Raw genomic sequence first — 8711 nt, forward strand, 5'->3', positions numbered from 1 at the left:
CTCTCCAGTGGGGTGCCCAGACTTCTTACATGGCAGGTCAGCTTCCAAAAGCACGAAAACAGAAGGTGCTAGATTCCTAAGGCTTAGGCCCAAAGTGGGCATAGCATCACCTTTCTCCCATTTTGTTGGTTAGAGTGCGCCACAAGGCCAACAAGGATTCCATGTGGAAGGGGACTGTGCAAGGGCATGGGTATTGGGTAGCGTGGTTCACTGGGGTCCATCTTTGGGGACTAGCTACCAGAGTTACCGGACTTTTGTTTCCTGAGAACTCTTTGCTCTTGGAAGCTTTATATACTTTTTGCAGCCCTTCTGTTCTTGCTTTCTGACTGCAGTATCCTCTCTTTTCTCTGAGAATACCAATTATAAATTGAATATCCTTTTTGTCTCTCTTTGCTTTGACTTCCATTTCTTTTTTTGTATTTCTTTGCACTAGACGGGAGCTTTCTTCAAGGATCTGGAGATCCTGCGTTATCCATTCAGAGTGCGCCTCTAAAAAGCTGATTAGAATCTCAGGGATAATCGGTGTGGCTTGTCAAATCATTGCCTTTACTCTGTGGTCATGTGGCAGAGAAGTGGTCGTTTTACTGTGGGTCTTCTAAATGTCATTTTTCAGAGGGTTTTTTTTTTTTCCCTTAGGGCTTTTCAGTTTCTCCAAAGAAAGATTTTCCAGGTCTTTGCCTGGGGAGAATTTGTTTGTCAACAGTCAACAGTCTCGAGGCCAAGCGGCTGGAAGGGGCTGGAGGCCCAAAGGTGATGATCTAGCTTGCCCAGGGCTGTGTCTCCTCCCTATCTTGTCCGCAGACTTGATTAGGTTTTTCTAGGGAATAACCTAGCTCCTTCTACACTAGAGGGAGGAGAGTCACCTGGCATCTCATGATGGGGAGAAGACTTAGGGGACTTACTGCCCATTATACAGACTCCCAAGGGACCTGGCCCTTCTGTTTTCAATCCTATCCCCTCTTCCCATCTTTGCAGCTGGGGCCTCCAATTCCTGAGCCTTTCAAGGATTCTTGAACACAAATCAGCTTGACTCTCATCAACCATCCCCTCTGCAAACACTTAGGCTTTAGCTTTTTCTAGCTCTATGAAGTCAGCTTCTATTTTTCTATTTGCATTCCATTTCCCCAAACTTTGTTGACGTCTCTTGTCTGTTGTGTCCTCCTCTCTGTTCTATCTGTCCTTGTGGGTTTGTAACTTGTACTCTCACTTTAGTGGAAACTCAGGAGGGAACATAGACCAACTCATGTTTAATTCACTATATATATATAGATATATATTTTTTTTTCAACGTTTATTTATTTTTGGGACAGAGAGAGACAGAGCATGAACGGGGGAGGGGCAGAGAGAGAGGGAGACACAGAATCGGAAACAGGCTCCAGGCTCTGAGCCACCAGCCCAGAGCCCGACGCGGGGCTCGAACTCACGGACCGCGAGATCGTGACCTGGCTGAAGTCGGACGCTTAACTGACTGCGCCACCCAGGCGCCCCTAATTCACTATATATAACTCAAAGCCTTTTTTTTTTCTTTTCCAAAGCCCACAAGATGGTATTTATAAATTTCCTAGGTTCAAGATCAAACAACTTCATCAATGGTAAATTCTAATGTCAATCCAACCTGCTGCAAGGCATGACCCAGTGGATCTCAACTCCAGCTGTATATAACAGTGATCTGGGTAGCTCTGAAAAATGCTGATGCCTGTACCCCCACTGAGATGAAATTAACGAGAATCTCCAAAGTGGGTAGATGCAGTCAATACTAGGTTTTTCTAATGTGTAGCCAGGGTTGAGAATCAGTACTCTGGCAGACTGCGGGGAATTGTTGATGCTGGGGTGACATTTGACTCCAAAGTCTGATGACTCCTGCAAAATACACACTCATACACACATGCACACGCACACACATGCACACACACACTTTCTCATTGGCCTTCTATGCAAAGTTGTCCACGCCTAGCTGGGAGCTGTTGCTACTTACCCTGATTTTCACTTTCCTGTTGTGTTCTGAACCTTTACAGACCTCACAGACACTAGGGGGCACACATATCCAGAACTCTAATTTCAATTACTTAGGGTCTAATAAATCTCAATTCTACTTCTCCTTCTCCATTTCCCTTAGTCTGTGCTAAAGGGAAGCCACAGAGAGTCGAGATTAGTAACTGAAGGCAAGTTGCAGAGGAAAAACTGAAATATAAACTGGATGATCTCAGGCTTTCTGAATTTCAGAAATTTGGTCTTAGCCTTCGTGTGTCTTTTTTTTTTTAATTAAGTTTATTTATTTATTTTGAGAGAGACAGAGACAGTGTGAGTGGGGGAGGGGTAGAGAGAAAGGGGGGGAGAGAGAGAGAGAGAGAGAAGCCAACACAGAACCCATGCAGGGCTCGAACTCACAAAACTGTGAGATCATGACCTGAGCTAAAACCGAGAGTCAGACACGTAACTGACTGAGCCACCCAGGTGCCTTGAGAAATTTTTAAAGTTTATTTTATTTATTTTGAGAGAAAGATGGAGAGAGCACACAGGAGGAGGAGACAGAGGGAGAGAGAGAGAATCCCAAGCAGGCTCTGCACTGTAAGTGTAAGTGCACTGTAAGTGCAGAGCCTGAGGTGGGGCTCAAACTCACAAACCGTGAGATCATGACCTGAGCCAAAGTCAAGAGTCAGATGTGTAACCATCTGAGCCATCCAGGAGCCCCTAGATGTCCTAAATTTGAAAACGTATGTGAAGATTCTTTGGAAGGTGTAATGTGCTAGAAGCTATTTTTTACAAATCTGAAGTGTGTCACATTACAAGGACTCATTATTAAGGTTACAGATTAACAGTCAAGTCAGATAAAATCTTTATAAATTATGTCTAAGAAAGAAAATAATAAAGCAGTAACTAGACCCCGACACCTGATGTCCATAATCATGATACGATTAATTTTTAAGAGTTTGACATCTTTTGGCTGCTCAAAGGACCACATCAGTTGTTTTTATAGTTCTCATTACTTACATGCTGTTTTCTCAAATTTTAAGATGCCGGGTCACCTGGGTGACTCAGTTGGTTGAGCATCTGACTCCAGCTCAGGTCATGATCTCACGGTTCTTGAATTCAAGCCCCGTATCGGGCTCGCTGCTGTCAGCACAGATCCCGCTTCGGATCCTCTGTCCCGCTCTCTGGTCCTCTCTCTCTCCTCTCTCTCTCAAAAATAAATAAACATCTAAAGAAAAAAGAGAGGGGCGTCTGGGTGGCTCAGTCGGTTAAGCGGCCGACTTTGGCTCAGGTCCTGATCTCACAGTTCATGGATTTGAGCCCTGTGTTGGGCTCTGTGCTCACAACTCAGAGCCTGGAGCCAGCTTCAGATTCTGTGTCTCCCTCTCAGTCTGCCCCCCCCCACCCCCACTCATGCTCTGTCTCTCCCTCTCTTTCAAAAATGAATAAACATAAAAGAAAATTAAAAAAAAAATTCCCCGAGCTAAATACATTCTTAGTGTTCTGGACATGGTGTTTGGATTTAAGCACAAGCGTCATTACATATTTTCTTTCCAGTTATAGATGTATTAGACCTCACCATCATGTTGGAAAAATTGGCCATCTTCCGTCATATGTGGCATGCCTGTGTTTCCCTTGCACGAGACACTGTTTGCTGTGCTCTCTCACCACCTCTGTGAGTGTGTGCGTGCGTGTGTGCAGTTTGAAAAATAGTTTGTTGAGCACCACTCTGTGCTCAGCACTCTGCCAAGTGATGGGGCTAGAAAAGCAATCCAAACACATAAAAATCTCTTTCCTCGCTGAGCTGACACTCTCGTGAGGTCTGGGTGTGTGGTTTGTATGCATTTGTAACAATACTTTGGCAGGGTCCCTCATGGGTCGGTCTGTTTCAGGATTCTTGACATAACAGGCAGACTGCTAAGATAGGAATTGGAACGACAATACAAGTCTGTCTTAGAGAAACAGCGAAAATGCTTTTGATTGGGCCTCTCAGACACTGAGACTACGGTCCTAAACAAAGAGAAAAGCTCCTTTAAATTACACGCTCCCAATCAGCTTTCTAAAAGAAATAGCAACACAGAAGTCATAGTCAATGTTTGAAAGATATTAGTACTCGTTGGGGTTGGCCCCTGCTCATTGCTCCCTTGTGTTGTCGGGGTCGGTGACAGTCAACTGCACTGCAGACATGTCACCCCCTGTCGCTGACACTCCAGGACCCACCCTGGTGCCGATCCTCCTCGAAGACCCACCGTGAGCAGCAGGGCCGTCTGAACAGACATCTGCTGGTTTTGTGACCGTTCCCTCTGGGAAAGGTCTATGGATGAAAAAATACTAAAAGTCTCCCTTCAAATATTTTCTTGCCACTTTTGAAGACGCCCAAAGGAGACCACTGAGTTCTGCTAACAGGAGAAAGGACCCTGGCTTTCTAGTCTGAGGGGGTGGCAGGGAGCTTATGTGTGGTCCCTATCTTTTATCTAAAACCCAGGAACCTCGGAATAGGGCTTCTTGAAGATGCACAGGCAGGTCAGTATGAGTATGTGCTACTTCCTAATTCCTGCTATCCCCTATATAAATGAGCTTTTTTTCTTGATGATAGAACATCAGTACAAATGAGCATTAAGTGTTTCACAGCCCACAAATGGATTTGACTGGCTTGCCCTTTCCTGAATGGCAGTTGGAGAATGAATCGCATAAAACCAGTCCTCTGGACCATTCTCTAACAAATAGAAATCATTAATGAGTCCAGGTTACCATTTACCAATCCTAGCTGAATGCTTTCAGACCTGGGTAATTTGCTCTCTTTCCTGCTGAGTGATTTGTTGCCAATCTTAAATTTTCATTTAAAATGTACACCATTCGGGGCGCCTGGGTGGCGCAGTGGGTTAGGCGTCCGACTTCAGCCAGGTCACGAACTCGCGGTCCGTGGGTTCGAGCCCCGCGTCGGGCTCTGGGCTGATGGCTCAGAGCCTGGAGCCTGTTTCCGATTCTGTGTCTCCCTCTCTCTCTGCCCCTCCCCCGTTCATGCTCTGTCTCTCTCTGTCCCAAAAATAAAAATAAACGTTGAAAAAATAAATAAATTAAAAAAATGTACACCATTCTCCAAAACTGGGAATTATTCTGGCGGGCAGTTCCTGTGACTACATTGCCTAAGGCTCTTAACAGAGGCCAGAATTAAAACACTTCTGGGTAACTAATGCATTTAATACAATTAGGATTGTGGCTGAGCAATTTCCAGACTAGCGCACTGCTTTGGAATCGTGCTTAGTTGTCCACAACCCTCTTGTACACCTTTGTCTTATTTTGATGTCGCCATAACTCTGAGATAGACCCTAGTACCCCATTTTACAGATGAAGGGATTGAAGCTTAGAAAGTTTAAATGACTCTCTCATTGCCAGCACCTGTTTGAGGTTGGACTTAAAACATGTGTGTATGTGTGTGTAATTGTGGTAAAAGCCACATAACTGAAAATTCACGATCTTTACAATTTGTAAGTGGTTCAGTAGCGTTAAGTATATTCATATTGTCGTACAACAGATCTCCAGAACCTTTTCACCTTGCAAAACAGAAACTCTACTCACTAAACAACTCCTCATGCCCCCCACCCCCACACCCATAGCCCCTGGAAAACACCATTCTACTTTCTGTTTCTATGATTTTGACTACTTCAGATACCTCGTATACATGGAACCATACAGTATTTGCTTCTTGTGACTGGTTCATTTCACTTAGCCCAATGTCCTCCAGGTTCATCCGTGTTACAGCATGTGACAAGGTTTCCTTCTAAGGGGGAATAATATCCTATTGTATGTATATAAACAAACAAAACGTTTTGTTTTTCCACTCATCCTTTGGTGGACATTTGGGTGGCTTCTACCTCTTGGCTATTGTGGATAATGCTGCCTGGAACGTGGGTGTTCAAATGTCTCTTCAAGGTCCTGCTTTCGATTCTTTTGTATATATGTCTAGAAGTGGAATTGCTGATAGTTCTGTTTTGAATTTTTTGAGGGACCGCCATACTGGTTTTTATGGTAGTTGCACCATTTAACAATCCCACCGACAGGGCATGAGTATTTCAATGCCTCTGCATCCTCGCCAACCCTTACTATTTTCTGGATTTTTTTTAAAGTTATTTATTTATTTATTTATTTAGAGAGTGGGGGAGGGGCACAGAGAGAGGGAGAGAAAGAATCCCAAGCAGGCTCTGTGATGTCAGCACGGAGCCCGATGTGGGGCTCGAACCCATCAACCGTGAGGTCCCATTAACCCATTAACCTGAGCCGAAATCAGATGCTTAACTGACTGAGTCACCCAGGTGCCCCAATTTTCTGTATTTTTAATAGTAGCCATCCAAATGGGTGTGAGGTCATTGAAACCTTGTCTTTTGACTGCAAATCCAGTGCAGATCCTACCGCAACACAAAAACTACGTCACATCACGTCACACAACAACAGGTGCACAAGAAAACACAGAAGAAGCCATCAGAGAAATACGTGGTCGTGTGTCTAATGCACCCTTCGGCCCCCAATCAAGATGGTTCACATAGTAACACAGAGCATCTATGACACAATGCTGCTATAGACCGACTTGTGTCCCTCTTTCTCTCCTCCCTGCCCCCGCCATTTTGCGTCGAAGCCCTCATGGGTGGAAGCCCTAATCCCTAATGTGGTGAGGGTTTTAGAAATGCAGCCTTTGGCAGGGAATAGGTTTAGATGAAGTCATAAAGGTGGGGCGCTCAGGATGAGATTCATGCCCTTATGAAAGAGACACCAGAGCTTGCTTGTTTATACACTCTCTCTCCTTTGCAGTGAAGAGGTCAAATGAGCACACAGTGAGAAGGTGGCCATCTGTAACCCAAGTTGAGAGCTCTCGCCAGAAATCAACCATGCTGCCATTTTGGTCTTGGGCTTCTAGGCTCCAGAACTGTGAGAAAATAAATTGTTTAAGCCACCCAGGGCATGGTATTTTGTTCAGGCATCTCCAAGCAGCCCAAGATGTGCACCTCATCTGTTGCCCCCAGATGTGTACCTTATCTGTTGCTTTCCTCCTCAAACTCACCCAGTGTCTACCTCTACGAGTTGACGGTGAATGGAGCCTGATGTTTTGTCAGAAAGCTTAAGTTCCAAAATCTTAGTGAACAACAGAGGCTCAGGAAAAAAATGGCTGTCATCAATAATAAATTATCTGAGATGAATAAAAGCTGGATGTAGTAAACAATCCCAGTGTGTAAAGATACAAGTCTTTACGATGGGGGCCGGAAACAAAGGTTTCTGAGAATTTTAGAGGTGAATGTGAGTGGTTCCATCTGGAAATAGAGAGCCTGATCATCTCATACATCTCCACCCGATGACGCTCTGATCCCCCTTTCCTACCCCTTTCCCGAACAGATTCTGTAATAGCTTCCAAGACGTGAAGAATATTTGAGCCTGGCTTCTTCACACCATTAAAGTCTTTGAATTTAGCATTGGCCCATATTCTTGGCAGAAAATAATTCCTGTGTCTGCCACGCATGGAGAGAGGGAAAGGGCACGGAGCAGCCGGCTGCTCCCTGATCACCGCTGGAAGCTTTCCTCATTTAGATGAGCAAAACAAGGAGGAAATATCTTGTTTCACTGGCTCGTATTGATTTCTTGGTCATGCCTGATACCTGCCAGTGGACAGACTTAATGGCTGCAGATAAATGAGGCTTGTTCAGCTAGCAGAAGGGAGGCTGGAAAAAATTGCCAAAGAATGCATGGTTTGTGCGGGTCCAAACAAAAAATAAATGCGGCTTTTAGGCTGCAATTCACTGTGGCCCTGCCAGGCCAGGCCCAGGGGAGAATTCAAATTATGGTTACTGGGCTTCTGATTTGTGGAGGAAGGCTTAGGATATCTCTAGTGAGGCGCAGAAATGAGATTCAACTACTGCATTACGTAGAGAGTTCTTTGCCACCCTAGCTTTTTAGGTGAGCTCCCTTTGTACCCTTTCTGGGCTGCCTTTAATACTGGGAAACCGGGCTCGGTGCGGGTATTAGACAGGAACTGTTTGAACTGTATCCTGCTCACGATTCTTCGTTCTCTTCCTATTGCTAGACCTTTACTGCATAATAAATGTTCGTGCCACTTAATCATCACTCAGTATGCACTCCCTTGCATTTCTTTTTCTGTATTCCTTCTGCCAATGGGATTGCAAGCCTTTTGCATGCAGGGACCAGTCTCATGCTCTCTGCACCCCCAGGATACTCCCCCATAGTGTCACATGCCTGAGCAGGGCTGGGTATGAATGCCTGAAATGGCAGGAAATGACAAAGGGCATGGGCACGGAGGTGACATTAGAACCCTCCTAGGAATGGGGAAGGGGCTGAAGAGGGAAAGGAGGAAGGAAGGAAGGCTTAGCTGAAGTCGAAGGAGCAAGTAATGGCTGCTATGTAGACATGGCATATGATGAACAGCACTACATATATAATGGGAGCTATTCAGTAAAGCACTTTGCACCAGGAAGGTCCAACATGAATAATGGGCGAATGTTCCTTGGACAGACAGAACACAGTGACAGAGAAACTAGGAGTAAGCAATATTTAAGGACTCGAGCAGACAAAAGGAAGAATCAGAGCATTTTCTCATCAGGTGGCAGGAGCTTAGCCACCAGCCGGGTGTCAAAGATAGAGTTCTAATCCTTGAGGCTTGAATGATGAATTTACAAGAACAAGGCAGAGTCCTGGATTCAGAAAGCCCAGTGGTAGAGTATCTGTCGGGTGTGTGA

The sequence above is a fragment of the Leopardus geoffroyi genome, chromosome D1 (genome assembly GCF_018350155.1).
Source record: "Leopardus geoffroyi isolate Oge1 chromosome D1, O.geoffroyi_Oge1_pat1.0, whole genome shotgun sequence".
NCBI lineage: Eukaryota > Metazoa > Chordata > Mammalia > Carnivora > Felidae > Leopardus > Leopardus geoffroyi.